Here is a 17,691-nt window from a genome sequence, read left to right as displayed (position 1 = left end):
TCACAAAAGTGCAACACGAGAGAACAGAGACTATCCATGAAGCCAGTTGTAAGACTCATGGGTTTACAAAGATTCTTCCAGGTTGAAGCTGATCTTATTCTGATCTTAACAAGTTATGACAAATAAAATCTGCCTTGAAAATGTATTTTGAATTATTTGCACTTCTGGCTTTACAGCTGCCACCCTGGTCCATTCAATTCTCTTTTACTTGAACTCTGAAATAGTCTTCTAACTGGCACCTCCAGTTTCCAAAACTGCCTCCCACCAGTCCATTCTTCACACAGAAGCAATAATGAATTAATTGCTTTGAACCTTCAGTGGATTATTTTATTCTAAGTGCAGTGAGAATTATTGCATTTAGAATAAAATAGCCTCATGCCTTCAATGGCTTCTCACTAAAATTTGCAGTAAAATACCCATTCCTTACCGTGACTTCCAAGGCTCTTCATGAACTGGTGGGTGCCTTCTCTCCAAACCATCTGCAGCATCCCACTCTTGCTCACTTTGCTTTAGTCTTTCTCAAAAGATTATATACCAAAAGGGAGAAGGAGCTATATCTGTCTTGTTCATCTTTGTATTCTCAGTGCCCAGTGAAGTACCTGGCACTTAGTAGATACTCACAAGACATTTGCTGATTTGATAGATGAATAAACAGATTGCTTAAGAAGGTCTCCACTCCTTTGTGGATCTTCTTTTGATAAGGCCCTAGGGTTTTTTAGATAGGGGTGCATTTGTTTCAGATAATATTTTTTTGCTAGGATACATGTATTGTCTACAGATTGTCATTGCAGTGGTTTCTGTACTTGAATAACTAGCCTAGGAATTGAGCCAATGGAATGGTAATGATAATATTGCTCATTAAAGAGGGAATTGATAAATCTTCCCATTTCTTCAAAAGCTGTGCCTTTTAATTTCTCATCAGTCTTGTCCTTGTTTTATGAATTTTCCAGGCCTCACCCAAATTCTCCTTTTATGCTTTGCTGGTTGCCCCTGGGGGCGGAGCCTCATGAGAGATCCACCCCAGCTCCCTTGTCAGCTAGTTTCTGTTCTCCTTGGCCAATGGGAGGTGCTGGTAGGACACTGGACATCCGGAGGAGAGAGAGAGAGGTCACGGCTTTTCTTCCCTTCTACCTCCACACTGTGGACGCATTTTCTGGCAGTGGCCACGTTCCTCCAGAACTACAGCTCCTGTCATTTTGTTCCTTCTCCATGTTTCCAGAGCTCACTGGGAACACTATTTCTTCTCTTTGCCCTTTCAGGAACAAACAATAGGCAGTAACAACTTCCTGCTGTTGCTGGTGTCTAAGGGAACCAAGAATCATTCATTGTTGGTTCCCTTAACTCGGCCAAACCTTTGTAAATGGTTCATTCATGAAAATCTCCATCTGTGTTGGACTCTGTTTTCCACTGAAATTTTTACTTTAGCACCATACCAACTAATACGGCAGAAGGATAAGGGTCTAGAGTTCAACAATATCTAATCTTTTTGGTTCACGACCAGTGTGTAGCTCTAATTTTTTTCTAACTGATGAAACTTCATTTTCACCTCCTTTTTACCTTCAGGCTAAGGTAAGAGAAGGTGCTCTTTGTCTGCCACTCAGGCCAATATCAAGTCTAATTAACTGAATAGACCTAAATTCCTTGTTCTAAACAGAGCCCAGAATCAGCTTCACAAGTTACCTTCATGTACTGTGGCAGAAAATGTTAATACTTACTCAGCCTCCATGTGTTCCAGTTAGGTTGGGGCCTTTTGACCATCTTCTGGCCCAGGTGAGGTTAAAGTCATTGATGCCAATCTCAGGGATGGCCTCTTAAAACATCTCCTGTTGTCCTACCACTTATGCTTCCTTGGCCATAGTGACCTTGGAAGCCAAGTGTACAGATGGTCCAGTTATTATACAAGCCTCAGAAGGGGCTGCTTAACATGCTTCTGATTTTGCACAACTAGAAAACACACCTTTACTGTGTTAGTCACTGAGATTTGGGGTCATAATTGTAACTTCAGCCCTGCCTAGCCTAGCCTGATTAATATATGTACCAAATAGACTTACTTATTCCTGATATTATAAAACATTTTTGGTCTAAATCCTCACTTAAAAAAATCACTCAACCTATTACCCCACTCTGTGACACCAGGGCCATAAGAGAAATCATTAGTCAACAAGGACACTCTTTCTAGTTGCCTTAGTCTGTTAGGGCTGCTGTAACAAAATACCATACTCTGAGTAGCTCATAAACAACAGAAATTCATTTCTCATAGTTCTAGAGGGTGGGAAGTCCAAGATCAAGGTGCTGGCAGATTCTGTGTCCTGTGAGGACTCTCTTTGTGGTTCCTAGTGTTTTCTTGTTTTGTCCTCACATGGTAGAAGGGGCAAGGCAGCTCTTCGGGGTCTTTTTTAGAAGGACACTAATCCTATCCCAGGCCCCAGCTCCTAATACTCTCACATTGGTGATTAGGTTTCAATTATGCATTTTGGGGAGACACAACATTCACACCATCACACCAGGTGAGCTCAGAACCGTTTCTGAATCATTCTCCACACAGGCCCCCAAGCACCCACTGCCAACAAATAGATGAAACCTAGTTCTAGTTCGTGTTCTTTGTGGTGAGGTTTAGTTGTTGCTCCATTACAACCACGTGCTCTATTGTAATTTTGCATTATTTTGTTATTTGTTTTCATAACGTAAAATAAGTGATCTTTTCAATATCAGTTGATTTCTATTTTCAATTCAAGAGTTGTTGGTAAATTTTTATGTTATCTTTTTAATATTCACAAATTGTTCCTTCACTCTAGAATCAAATGGCATACCACAGAGAGATGACCTTTACAAAGGTTGGTAATAACCTACTTAAAAATATATACCTTAGAAATACATTTGTGTTTTAGCTCAGATTCCAGTCCCCGATATAAATCTGCATATGGACAGTGTTTTGTTTCTTCACTTATGGAATTCTATGGTCCTAACAGAAAAATGACTGAAAATTAAAATCTGTGACTTTTGGTTCATGAAAATCTCTTGACATCACCTAGAGCTGCTGAATGCAAGACAGAAGGAAGTGAGTAAAAACTCAGAAAGGACCGCAAAATACAAATGCTCCTTAAGTTGAAGTTTTTTTCCTTGAACTCAATAAAGGACTAGGAGGGGATTCTTGTTATTTAACTATGTCAAGAACTATTTTACGCCAACCTGTCCCTAGAATATGTTTTCAGAAAATGGATCCACTTTTATAACAGAAACCTTAAAGGATTCTCCTATTATCTGTTATTCCTCATTTCCTTTTTTTGTATTAAGGCAAAGGAGAAATTGGCTGAGATTAGGGTTATCATGATCAACAGAATCTTTATAGCAGATACTGACATATTAATAATTTAATGAGGTACAACTTGCTTGTATTATAAACAGAAGCCATTATTATCTTCTTTTTTTTTTTTTTTTTTGGAGACAGGGTCTCACTTTGTTTCCCAGGTTGGAGTGCAGTGGCGTGATCTCGCCTCACTGCAACCTCCGCCTCCTGGGTTCAAGATATTCTCCTGCCTCAGTCTCCTGACTACAGGTGTGCACCACCACCCCTGGCTAGTTTTTGTATTTTTTGGTAGAGACAGGGTTTCACCATGTTGGCCAGGCTGGTCTCGAACTCCAGACCTCAAGTGATCCATACGCCTCGGCCTCCCAAAGTGCTGGGATTACAGGCGTGTTGTCTTAAATATTCAAGGTTTCCTTGGAATTTTCGAGTCTGTCTGTTAAGTTTCCACAAAATGACTGTGCATTCTGGTCATTCAAGATTCCAGCCTTTGAAGGAATTTCTTACAAACATGTAGCCTGTTTTAAAGAATGGTCGCTTGAACCACTCTGTGTGAGTTTGGGAATGAAGACTAGGCTATCTTGGATAATCTTCAGACATCAAAAAACAAAATCAAAGCAACTATATTTGATTATCTTGTCACTCAAGACTTCTCATTCAGACATTCCCTTTGAACCACTTTCTCTTCATCACAAATCTGAGTTGGGATCCTGCCCATCTATAGATTCTGATCACCCTTGTCATCTGATATTACTGATTACTTTGCTTTCTGTAGTAATTTTCTCCCAGATTTCTTCCCATTTGATGTCTGCACCCACCCAATCTTTATCTCCTCAGCCACAGCCAGATCTGTGCCTCTGGCTACCTCCTTATTGAGCTTTCCCAATTCTCAAACAGAATAGACTGGAATCCACACATTCTGTTTGAAAAAAAAAGACCATAGTACCTGATCAGATCTAGAAAGTAGTAAGAGTTAAGTATAGAATCACATAATTCTACATCCCTAACAGCAAAAATGTGGGCTTCGCTGACCCTGGGTGTGAGGTCTAATTTCACAATAACTATTCATCCTGGAAAGAAGGAGTAAGGATGAGCTATTAAATGTAAAGATCTAATTGCTTAACCTTCCTAACTGGCTTCTCCATCCTTGATCTATGATGCACACGGCTATTAAAAGTAATTTCTCCATGTTCAGGAATTTCTTATCATTCTTTATTTAGGAACTCCATAGTCATTTGCATATAGGGAAGGCTGGCCTGGAAGCAATATTTTATTAACATTTGAGAAGAACTCAAATATCATGTCCAGAAAATAATAACATATTTATCCTAGCCTTAATATGGCTTTTCCAGTAAGATCCATGTGACTTGTCTCTGTGTGCCAAGGCTTGTATGTTTATCCCTCAGGGGTGTGGAACAAATGTTACAGACTTCTGATTGCTAGAGTGATACAGAGATTATGAGGACACATAGCCATAAAAGTAAACAGCCTGAGTTTTAAGCCTGTCATCATCATTTTACTCCCTTACCCTATGACCTTAGACAAGTTTCGGAATATCGAGGCCTTAATTTTCTCACTTATAATATGGAAGATAATAGTGGTTCTATCCCTTAGGATTATCATGAGGATGAAACAAAATAACTTGTGTGATGCACTTAGAACCATGCCTGATACAAAGTGGGCATTAATGAAGGCTAGCTATTATTGGTAGAAGTGAGGAGAGCTGAACTTTCTTGAATAGACCAGTAGACGCCTGATGCCTCCAGGTCGAATATCCAGATCTTACAAGCCACAAATGTTCAACTTTAACAAATTAAAACAGCTGTCTAATTGCTCTTGGAGACATTGGAGAAATGGAGGCAGTCACTACCAGCTAGATGTTTCCTCTTTTTTAAGAAGCAGAAAAACTAGAAACTAGTGACTCAAAATCATTAACAATGTAAGACAACAAGTTAGTATTTGGGAAATGATAGATTTGTCACCTAAGAAAACCATTCTACATCTTCCTGGGGTGTTACAAGGAGGAGGGAATACTCCCCTGACTATTTACCCATTGTTTCCACCATTTATGCATGTTTCGTCTGTGATCTGTACTTCAAACTTCTCAAATCCTTCCATGTTGTACAGTCTAGAAGTAAATTACTTATTCACGCAGAATGAAATGGAAAAATGGATCAATGAATTTCACATGTGGGAATGTTTCTTGGAGCATCTCTCCAGTGCTTTGCTTATTTTTACCTATCATATTAAAATGGTGCCTCATATTAAGCTTCTATTCTCTGTGATGCTTATATTTATTTCCTCTCTATTGATAATTGTTTACTCCTCAGATCCCTCTTACAAGGATAGCACTTGCTTTCTCAATCTGCTTTCCTGGAGTGAGGTGGATTAGTGAAAAGAACATAAATGTTAAAGACTAGCAAACCGGGGTCTAATGTCTGGTCGGCCTACACGAGCTGCGTGACTTTGACAAATAACACATAATAACTTCTTGAAGTATCAGTGTACTCACATATGAATAGAGGCACTTCATAAATAGTTAACAATTCATAAAATTGTTATGGGAAATTAGATATCATATGCATGATGTATAATATAAATAATTGTTGCTCAAGAAATGATCATTTTCTTCTCCTCTTTTTTTCATTTTGAACAGCATTCTCCTGACCTCTGACTACTTCTAGAGCCCAGATTACAGCAGAGAATCCCTCTTATGTTAATCTGTCCTTCCTGCCATCCCTGGTGGATGAACTAGAGATAATAGAAGGACAATTAAAAACAGAGTAACTGCTGATAAACCCCATTCCCTCCCATCCTGTATCTAATTCTGCATTCCAGTGACATTACATGGGATGTGACCAATCCCTGGAATCCCACTCTGGCTGCCATTCATTTATAATTCTGCGGTGTGTAGCACATGTAAGTTTATCCAAATAGGAGCACATGCAACTATGTCATGTATGGAGGCTTAATTCAAAGGAAAGGAAGATACATCTCTCCTGCCATCCAGTCACAAGGTAGCTGAAAGACCAAGGCTCACACACACAAGATGACTGAAGAACTTTAATACAGCACCAGACAAATAAGGATAAATTACTTAATACAAATCAAATGGTGCATAAGTGCTTTAAGGTATTTAGGGTAGGAGAGATTAGCATCGATTCAGTGACATTTATTGAGCAGTTTTTCTGTCATAGGCACTGTGCTTGGAGCAGAAGATTAAAACAAAAATGAATATGACATGGTCCATGTCCATGCACTCACGAAGCTCTTCCTCTGATGAGAGAGGCAGGTATATAACCGAATAGACACAGGGCACAATGAGGAACACTTATACAATGCACAGAAAAAAAGAGAAAATTGGTCTTTGAGTTATTATCGTTTTTTTAGAGAGGGGTTTTCACTATGCTATGCATGCTGATCTCCAACTCCCGGGCTTAAGTAAGCCACCTGCCTCAGCCTCCCAAAGCACTGGGATTACAGGCATGAGTCACCATGCCTGGCTTAGTCTTTGAGCTATTGTTAAAAGGACAGTAGGATTTGGTTAGGCTAAAGATTGCAAGTTCTAACTCCTAGACCAGTCAGGAACATAATGTAAATGAATTTTTTTTTTTAAATAATAAAACAGCCATTCAGTGTCACATATTTACTATTGGCACTTTATTTGAGTTAACTCATTTAATTTTTGCTTCTTTTATTGCTCTTACTATTGTTATCTCTATTTCACTTTTGAAGAAACTGAGGCACAAAGCGAGTCAGCAGTTAGTCTAAGGTTACACCCCTGATATAGCATGGTTAGAACACAAACCCATGCCATCTGGGTCTGATGCCCGTGGTATTCACTATACTTGGTGCCTTTCTATAAAAAAATACGATGGCATAAGTGATATGATCAATGGTGACCGATACTCAGCCTCAGTATTCAAGAGACAATAGGGAATGATGGAGATCCCAACCAATTATTGTTTTCAGAAATGATAGCTAGATAATCCTCTTGTTTTCCTAGAGGAGCCAGAAATCAAGCTTCTCTCACCCCCATTAAATATCTACATTTTTAAATGTTGAAAAATAACTTTAAAATTAAATCCTGTGTGGATCAAACAAAACATGATAATAAACTGCCTATGGCACACAAGCCACCAGGTGATGCCTCTGGATTAGGCAGAGGAAGAAGGCAGGGAAGATAATTATATGCAAAGGGGGCAAGTAATGCAAAGGCCTGGGAGGGATGATGAGCAGTATGAAGTGACTAGAACACCAAGAATTAATGAGACTGGCAAGGCCTTGGAACACTGTAGTAAGAAGTTTACATTTTCCTTAGTTTGCAAAAGGAAGCAGTGCAGAATTTTGTCCCCGTTGCATTGTTCAAGGTGGATTAATCAAAGCAGACGTGACTGCACACCTCTCTAACTTTGTTTCTCCCTTAGCTTCCCCTGGCACCAAATGCTCCAATCATCCAGTTTTCAGTTCCCTGAACACATTGACTAGTGGACACACCAGTAGGGCCCACACTTCCCTATCCTGGTTCACTTATGCCTGAAATATTCTCTATCCAGCTAGAGAACAAATACTCGTCTATTTAACTCAAAGGAGCTAACTCTTTCTGAAGTTTTTCCTGATTCTCCCAACCTCTCCCACTGCCTGCTTCCTGACTCAACACATACAGAATTGGCCACTCTCTCTTTCATACCTCTACTGCGTGCTTATCATGGCACCTGAAACACTTTATTGTACTAATTTCCTTGTAGGTCTATGTCCCTTACTGGACTGTGAACTCTTTAGGCCAAGGAATATCTTATTATTGTCTGTATTTCTAGAGTATAGGACAATGTTGCATACATAGCAGACACTAAAATATTTGATGAATGAGTGAAGGAATGAGTGAATAGATGGATAAATACTTTCTGAGACTGTAGAGTATGAGCTGGGGTTTGAACATATTGAATGTTCTGAATATATCATCTCTTAAATATTTTGTCTGTTGATCTAAGATGTTTTGGTTATTTTAAATTAGGTTTGGAGTTCAAGCAGTTCCTTTCTGTATCTCTTCCAAAATATCAACAAATCCAACAAAACAATCTTTTTTGAAGTTGCCTATATCATATAACTATTGCTGTACAACAAAGCATCCCAACTTTCAATGCTTAAAACAACAGGTGATTATTATTGCTCATGGTCTGTGGGTCTGCTGTGTTGTTCCTTGATTTGGGCTGGGCTGAACAGATCTCATCTAGATTCACTCAGGTTTTCTGCGGTTAGCCAGTAGGTTCACTGGTCTAAGATGTCCTCACTCACATGACAGTCTGTTGGCTGGAATGATAGAAACGATTGGACTATGTATCTATCATGATCCAGCAGGCTAGCTCAGGCTGTCCATATGAGAATGACAGGGTTTCCTGAGAGTGAGAAGTACACAAGTCCTAGGCTAAGAATGAGCACACCACCATTTCTGTCGCATTCTGTTTTCCAAAGCAAGTCACAAGGCCACCCCAGATTCATGGATTGGTGCAATAGATTCCACTTATTAATGAAAGAGAATGTAAAATCAAATTGCAGAGGGAGTATATCCAGAAAAGTGTGAACATTGGGGCCATTTCTGAAATTCATCTATCTCGGTGCCAGATCCTCCTGCTCCAATTATCTTTGTGTTCTCCACCACACTCACAATTCTGTTGCTCCAAATGCAAATGATAGGTTATGATTACCTCTGTCAATGACCTTGAATTCCTCAGAAAGAACATCATTCATTCACTGATTTATTCATTAAACAAATAATAGTTTAAGACCAACTCTGCCTCAGACACTGTGCAAGATACTAGGAATAGAGAACTAAATACAACAAAGTCCAGGAAATATAGAAGCTAGAGTCTAGTGTGGGAGAGAAATGTGCAATAGAAAAATCATAGTCCCAGAGTGTAACAATAGAAGAGGCCTGAAGTCCAGATGAGGGAGCAATTACCTATATGGGGTAGAGGGTAATTAGCAGAGCCAGGTAATAAAAGGCTTCTTGGAGAAATAGATGACTAGACTCTTATCCAGTTATACAACTATTTATAGTGTGTCTAGATTCCTCTGGTGATATGGTTTGGCTGTGTCCCACCCATATCTCATCTTGAATTGTAGCTCCCATAATTCCCATGTGTTGTGGGAGGGGTCCCGGTGGAAGACACTTGAATCATGGGGGCGGTTTCTCCCATGGTAGGATTTCCCCCATGGTAGAGGGTTTACCCCCTCATGGTAGTGAATAAGTCTCATGAGATCTGATGGTTTTACAAGGGGAAACCCCTTTCATTTGATTAATTCTATCTAATTCTAGCTTGCCTGTTGCCATGTAAGATGTGCCTTTAACTTTCCATCGTGATTGTGAGGCCTCCCCAGCCACGTGGAACTGTGAGTCCATTAAACTTCTTTTTCTTTATAAATTACCCAGTCTCAGGTATGTCTTTATCAGCAGTGTGAAAATGGACTAATACATCTGGTCTGGATTATTAAGATTTACCCTTAAATATTAAAATAATATACCCTTAAATTATTGCTCTCGTATAGGTACAGTATAACATTAACTTGATTACATTTGTCATTTGGATTGTGGAAATGATAACCCAGCATGGTTTCATCTGCTAGATGTTTGTCAGTACCTGGCAAATAACAATGCTTGAGTGCAAGCCCTGGACTTATTGCTTGGGTTTGAATCTCAGCTCCACATTTTGAGGAAACTGTACCTCAGTTTCCTTATCTATAAAATGGGGATAGTAATCTGAAGTTATGTGTATTCATAGCTGTGAGGGTAGGGCCTTAGCATATAGTAACTTCTTAATTATTAGTTACTTTTTAGAAATTTGTTTTTCCCTCTAGACTTTTTCTTTTTCCTCCCTTATAAAGTGGAGATAAAAATTAACCCACACAATAGCATTGTTGTGAATATTTAATACAATTGAATATATGGAAGGCACTTTGAACAGTGGCTAGGACATTGTACATACAGTGTTAGTATACACTGTTGTTATTCTGTCAATATCATTTTTAGTGAATCAAATAATTGAAGCCACCTATTCCTAGTTTCTAGGGGTTCAAACACATTTTACTTCTTATTTTATAGTCTTCTCTTTCACCAGGCAGAGGTTATAATGTATTTACTTATTTCCCTTTGGGGAGCGTAGTGGGATGTAGGGAGGATCAAGATTTCCTGAAAAAAACTTCAAGCAGGTTTGAGTGGAGGGGGCTTTACATGATCCTGGAAGGTGAGCTGCGCAAGGAAAATGACTCCTCAAGGTACACCACCTCCAAAAGACCTGTGCACACATCCTCTACATTGGTGATGAACCCATCACATGACCTAGCCCCCCACTGCATTTTCTGGTACCACTTGCTTTTTGATTATGCAGAGAAGTAGCTGATCCCCAGATTATAGTGTTTACTGTCTCCAACAGATATTAGCAATTTGTTGGAAAGATGCTAACAAAAGTAATCAATAGAGCAAAGAAAGATGAACCACTGAAGAGAATATAATTAGATGGTAGAAGTCACCTCAAATATATTGTGGTTGCATAATTATAGAATTGTCTGACTAAATTTAAAGTTAGTTAAATCATAGATGGAGTATATTCAAAGAATACCTGGCACATAGTGAAAACTGAATAACTTAAATGAATGAATGATTATGTTATAAAAATGCTTACTAACATCGATTACATGCTATCAGTGAAAACCATTAAAAGCTATGCTTTGATTATTCTAAGAATGAAGAGATTTTTCAGTACTTTGAAATATCTGTCAAAGTTGCTTCCCTAAATACTTAATACTGAATTTCATAATGTTGTGGTGACCTGGGGGAATTTGTAATTGGAAGATCATAGATTTAGAGCAAAGGAGAGCAGGCTGAAATCATACTCTTGAATTAAGAGAACAATCTGAGTATTAAGTATTCAAGATCTAATGGAGCTGAAATGCCAGTCTATGACAATGCCTTGTGTAATTGTTTGTCATTATGTCTGATTATGCTGTAAGGGCTTATTTGATTCTAAGGCTTTGCAGTAGAAAGAGCACTGGATTTGAAGTCAAAGAGACCTAGGTTCACAGGCATAACATACACACTAGGGTGCCATTCATACAGACTACAGTATGCATGATCCTTCATGGAGTGAAGCAAAGAGAGGATTCAAATCCTCACGTTGCTATCTACTAGCTCAGTGACACAAAGCAAGTTAATTAACCTCTCTCTGAGTTTAGTTTCCTCTGCTACTAGCATGAGCACTGATTTGGATAACCCAGTAGTATGTACGATATCTAGGTTAGTGTCTTGTTCAGATTTAGTGGGTTTTTTTCCATATCGCTATTTGTTGATTAATTATGGGAAGGCATTGACTCTGGATGGGTGTCAATATGGACATTGTTTTCATCTGGATATTTTGCCTCATCTAAGAAGCAGTTTTGCAGAGTGTAATAGTTAAACACATACACCCTGGGCTCAGACCACCTGGGTTCACATTCCAGTTCTGCCATTTAACCAGCTATGTGACCTCAAGTGAGCCAAATAGCTCCCTCTTCAAATGTGGGTAATGGTAATACCTACGTCATATGGGTGTTAGGAGGATTAAATGATTAATATTTGGAAAGTACTTGGGACAGCTCCTGATATATATACTTACCATCACATAGCTATCTGTTAAAATAAAACCAGAAGAGCTCAGAGAACTGAAGAATACTGTAGTAACTTGGAGAAATTTGTGACTTACTGTGTGGAATGTGTAGGTACTGCGTTTTCCTAACAACACACGCTGTTTGAATTAATAGCATTGCATGGCATCTTGATCCACCACCCTCAGGACATGGAATTTAAATTATTTTGCCAGTTTTTTCACAGACATTCTCATTCTATCAAAGTTCAAGCATTAATGAAAATGGTGAGCTGAATTATGATTTCAGTCTGTGAAAATAAGACAAAAACAAAAATAAATAACCAAGGGGGCTGGGCATGGTGGCTCACGTCTGTAATTCCAACACTTTGAGGTGGGCAGATTGCTTGAGCCCAGGAGTCTGAGACCATCCTGGGCCACATGGCAAAACTCTGTTTCTACCAAACAAAAACAAAAACAAAAACAAAAACAAAAAAAAAGCTTGATGTGGTGGCCCACGCATATATTCCCAGCTACCCTGAAGGCTGAGGCAGGAGGATTGCTTGAGACCCCAGGAGGTGGAGTTTGCAAGAGATTGTGCTACCACACTCCTACTGCACTCCAGCCTAGGTGACAGAGCAAGATCCTGTCTCAAAATAATAAATAAATAAATAAAACCAAGGGGATTTATCGTTTTTCTTTTGAATTGAGGTGTAGTTGGTTGATATGCACCTCTTTATCTTCATTGGTCTTTGTAAGAATGTATGTATGTACATATGAATACAGGTTTACATATGTGAATGCATTATATGTATGAATCTATGTATGTTTGTATTTATTTTCTTTCACTTTCAATAATTCTCTCCCCCTTTTTCTGTTTGGTAACCATTGTAATATACTCCGTGTGTATATTTTTGTTTGAATGTGTATTGTTGTTCTGTGTATATTTATAATTTTCATAAAGCTTATTGTGCAATGTATAGTTCACTTCATTCTTTAATTTTCTTGTCCTCATTGCTTGCTTTTGAGAGTGATCCATGTTGCTCTATGTCCATCTTGCTTCTAATGGCTGCAAGTGCTCCAGGAGATACATCTGTCACATTTTACCTACGGGGATTGCTTCCAACTTCCTGCCACAATGAACAACCTCATCCATGGTCCCTGATAGATCTGCCAGCCTGAGAATTTCCTCTAGAACTCTGAAGTTGTTGTTCTATTGTCTTTTAGTATCCAATGGAGTTAATGAGAATTCTGATAATAATTTAATGATCACTTATTTATAGATATGAAAAAAGCCCTCTTTTCTAAAATATTCAGGGGTGGTACTTGGTTAGTTAATTGAAAAATTATTTAAACTGGGCATCTGTAAAAATTATATCTAATGTAAAGATCTGGTTCAATTGCAAATGTTTAAGTGTACCTTTATAGGCCTTTTTTTTTTTTTTTTTTTTTTGCTTAACCTAAGATCAAGGCTTTTGTTTTGCTCCCTGTCTGTATGTGTTTACTTTTGGTTTTGTTTTAGTATGGATCTACTTTTGGAATTCATTTTTATGTTTCTGATGTAAACAACTGCCGAGTGACCTATGTGTTTTCCTATGTCACTTTCTTCGAAGTAAAATAAGAACTGAAGTACATTGCAAGGAAATCAAGTGCAGATTTTTTCTTTTTTGTTGTTGTTTTTTTTGAGACGGAGTCTCACTCTGTCACCCAGGCTGGAGTGCAGTGGCATGATCTCGGCTCACTGCAAGCTCTGCCTCCGGGGTTCATGCCATTCTCTTGCCTCAGCCTCCCGAGTAGCTGGGACTACAGGTGCCCGCCACCACGCCCGGTTAATTTTTGTGTTTTTAGTAGAGACGGGGTTTCACCGTGTTAGCCAGGATGGTCTCGATCTTCTGACCTTGTGATCCGCCCACCTTAGCATCCCAAAGTGCTGAGATTACAGGCACGAGCCACCGCACCTGGTCTTTTCACATTTTTAAGTTTTCTTTCTTTTACAGTTGTTCTGCCAATACTACTTAGCTTTATCAAGTATTTCCAAAGCATTCAACTTAGTTTTCAGAGTAATGACTGCTCTTTCTTTTTACCCTTACATTTTATTAGTTTAAATATGTAGCCTATAGTTACACAAAATGAATCAGATGAAACTGCAAACTTGATGTTGTTGTTTTCATTTTCATTTGGAGAGGTCCTATTGTTAATCGTAGTTTCTGGGCCTCAGGCTTTTTTAACTTCAGTTACTTGGGAGATTGGGGCCTAGAAGCCATGCTTTGATATTTTCAATAAGCATAAAACAGTGCTTGGAACTTTAAAGGGACAGTAGATATGGAAAGCATATCCTACATTGCAAAGAGTTATATGTATCTAAGATGGTTTTAAGTTCTGTGTCTATGTTGTCCTCACTATAACCTCAGTGTTTGGCCTCCACACATCTGGAGTCCCAGATCAACATTTGTTCAATAATGAATGAATTAAAACCTGGAGAGAGTATAAGTGTGATTTCTGATGTTATCCTATGTCACCTTAAACATTTTGGTATTGCACACCGTATATAAAGGATGCCTCTGGGTGATTGAATTTGAAATAGAAACTCAAGGAATATTTTGCTTTTCTAACAAAAGAGGGGTTCTACTCATGTTTTCTCTACATTGATGATGTTGACACCTAATATTGGCGTTGATACAATGTTTTTTGTGCAGATTTTTTGGTACATAATTTGTTGCTGATTGACTATTTTGGTTTTGGATAATGCATGAGAAAAATGAAATTAGAATTAGTTTTTATTCTATATACTGAGAAAAAAACAATAATAGATAGATAGCTGGATATATCCAAAAAACTCACATTCTTATTTATTTACTCATTCAACAAATATTTATTATTATTTTACTGTGTGCCAGTCACTGTGATAAAGACATTGACAAAGTTACTGTCTTTGTGGAGTTTACATTTTATTCAAGTGGGAGCTAAAGAAATTAAAAATTGCCAATAAGTGAACAAATATAAACATTATATACTCTGATAAGGGTTAGAAAAAAAATAGTCTGCAAAGATAAAGAATAATGGGGAACTCTGGTCTGGATCATCTGGGATGGTTTCTCTGAAGAGGTGACATTTGTACTGAGACTGGAAGGATAAGGAGAAACCAGGCTTTGAGAGACTGGGGACGGCCACACTCACAGAGAAAATCTCAATTTTAGGTGTTCTGAGTCTACCGTTAATTGCTTCAAGGATGTTCTGAGGCATATAAAAGCTTTATAGATAACCTATTTTTTTAAAATAAAAAGAAATGATGCCAGTGGAGATATTCCCAAATACTGAGGCAATGTAGGATTTATGCAAACACCAACCACACCCTTCCTCTGCAAAAAGACTTAACAGAAATGTTTTCATGATGATTTTTCTCTTAAAGGATCTTGTCTGTAACGTGACATCCTCTCCACCCTTAAAAAAATATGTAGTTTAGTAAAGGAAAAAAAAAAAGAGAGAAACTAAGTTTAAAGAAACAAAATATGAGCGGTCAATTTTAAGAATCGGGCTAATTCATTCTTAGAAGATTAGGACCGGTTCCCTAGTTTGTGGATGATTCTGTTCTGTGGATTCTTACTTTTTCTCCTGCCACCCTCCTTTTGATTATTGCACTGCTCATTAGCATTTCTATTAAGCAGTCCAGAAGAGGAGAATAATCAATCAAGGAAAGGAGTTTCCATTTAAGGCTTGGTGGGTGAGAAGTTAAATCTATTGGCAAAAATCAGCTTATTTTCAGATTCTCTGTGGATTTCCTTTATCTATGTTATTTCTGTCCCCAATAGCATAGACCAACATAAGCTGATTATACTGTATAACATGAGGACACACACACACACACACACACACACACACAGAGCTAAAGGTTTTTGGAGCGTGGGCATATTTAAACTAAAACCTCTGGATGACAAATTTAGTTAAGTGATGCAATTTGAAGAGTGTTGAGGCGATGCTAGTAATAAAAACAAAGAAACATATGTATATTGTTGTCTGCAGCCACAGTTTAACACCTCGCAGTAAGGGATTCTTCACATCCCAGAAGTAGCTACCCTGCATCTTAAACAGTATGCTAGGCTAGATTCTTGCCCGTTTGCTGTTCCTGATAATGCCCTTTAACTCACACAACTGAGCTGTTTTTAGTTAGGATCTACGGCCACAGAAATAGTATGTCTGAAATAAACGTAAATATGAGTAAAATCCAGGCATACCCCCTAAATCATGCCCTTCACTTTCTTCCTGTTTGTAAATCTTTTGTAAGCCTTCAACTTTTTTTCTTTTTAAGCTTGTAGCCATTTCTTTTTGAATGACTCTTAGCTTACTGTGTTTCCAGGGGTTGAGGAGCCATGTATCTGTGGGATACTCGAGGAAAAGCGGAATCTAAGACCAGGTTCCATGGGTAGGTCAGAAAAGGACACAGAGAGAGACTGTGTGTCCTTGATGGAGATGGGCTTGTGCTGAACTTGCAAAATGTATGAGTTCAGTGTCATCTGTTTTCAGTATTTCCTGAACAATTGATTTATTCCACATTATTAATGAACTTTGCAGCAGTTCCACTTGTCAGAGCCTACTCTGTAGGGGTCAATAATGAGAGGAAACCTGATGTTAGTGAATCCAGCTTAAGTGATTCTGTCATGCTAACAATTCAATATATCAGGACAAATGTCAGCTCCTTCCAATATGTTAATTCCTCTGATCCTATTTGCATAAACTACAGTCAATGAAATACAAGCTCCCCCTCTAAGGTAGTTAATGGAGATTTGTAAAGGATTTTTAATTTACTTTTTTTTTGGTCTTCTCCAACATAAATTTTTGAGTTGAAAAAGGGACAGAGAAAGCAAGGATCACAGATTGGGAAGAGGATGTAAAACATTACAAAAGCTCAAATATAAAGAAATATAAAATCTATGGGTATAATTTAGCCGTTTCTTAAGAATTCTGCATATTCACAATTACTTCTTCCAAAAGGAATAATTTCTTTTTAAAGAAACTTGGGAACAAAGCATTGATGAATTCTTCTTACATTTTGAGGTGAGTTTTCAGTTTTGCTGGTTTCCTGAAGTAAATCACAAGTTCATTAGTTTTCCCAAAGGACATTAAATCTGGGTTTCTGATCTCTTCTATTAACCCATAATATCTCCCTGACACCATTTACATATGATAGCAATGCTTATTTTAGAAGTACCACTTTTTTTACTTTCAAATTCATGGTGCATAATATATCACAATTTAAAATTAAGATTAAGAAATCAGATTTTTTTTTTCTTGGAGGAAATACATAGTTATCTGATTTATCCAGTAAAGCCATTTCCTTTTTTTTATTTTTATTTTTTAAAAAACAAGCTTTCAGGAATTTATTTGCTTTCTATATATAATTATTTGCATTATTGGCAACTGTAATTTTTATTCATACTGCAAACATCTCTCTGTCTACCTGTTTCCTTGGTTTTTGTTTTGCAGTGTGGCTCAACATTTTACTTCTCCACTCACAACCTTTCATATAGACTACTTTATTTATGTAAACTTGGTAGAGATTTGAAAACCCAAGATAGATATTGAATTTTAGATATAGACATTTGCTTAAGTAGTTTTTTTTGGTCTCCTGCACAATCCCTAAGGTGTTTTTCAGTCTTATTGTGAGATAACAATGATATAGGGATTGGCAGTGAGCATCATCAATCAACAAAGAGCATAGTAGCAATAATGGGCTTCATCTTCAATTTTTATGCAAGTGCTTACCTGCTATCAGCC

At 37.9% G+C, this 17,691-nt stretch overlaps 1 long non-coding RNA gene across 4 annotated transcripts in view; it reads left to right on the top strand.

The window, feature by feature from the left end:
* The window catches only part of LOC104006041 (uncharacterized), a 137,185-nt gene that overhangs the window by 21,399 nt on the left and 98,095 nt on the right, over positions 1 to 17,691 (top strand). For 3 of the 4 annotated variants that reach the window (XR_010156553.1, XR_010156552.1, XR_010156551.1), the window contains exon 2: positions 9,621 to 9,694. The exons of the other annotated variant lie outside the window; for it this stretch is intronic. This is a non-coding gene — a long non-coding RNA (uncharacterized LOC104006041). The remainder of the gene's footprint in view (positions 1 to 9,620; positions 9,695 to 17,691) is intronic. 4 annotated transcript variants of the gene reach the window in all.

This window comes from Pan troglodytes, chromosome 3, assembly GCF_028858775.2.
Source record: "Pan troglodytes isolate AG18354 chromosome 3, NHGRI_mPanTro3-v2.0_pri, whole genome shotgun sequence".
In the NCBI taxonomy this organism is placed as follows: Eukaryota; Metazoa; Chordata; class Mammalia; order Primates; family Hominidae; genus Pan; species Pan troglodytes.
The sequence above is the reverse complement of the archived record's forward strand: the minus strand, read 5'-3'. Positions and strand labels throughout refer to the sequence as shown.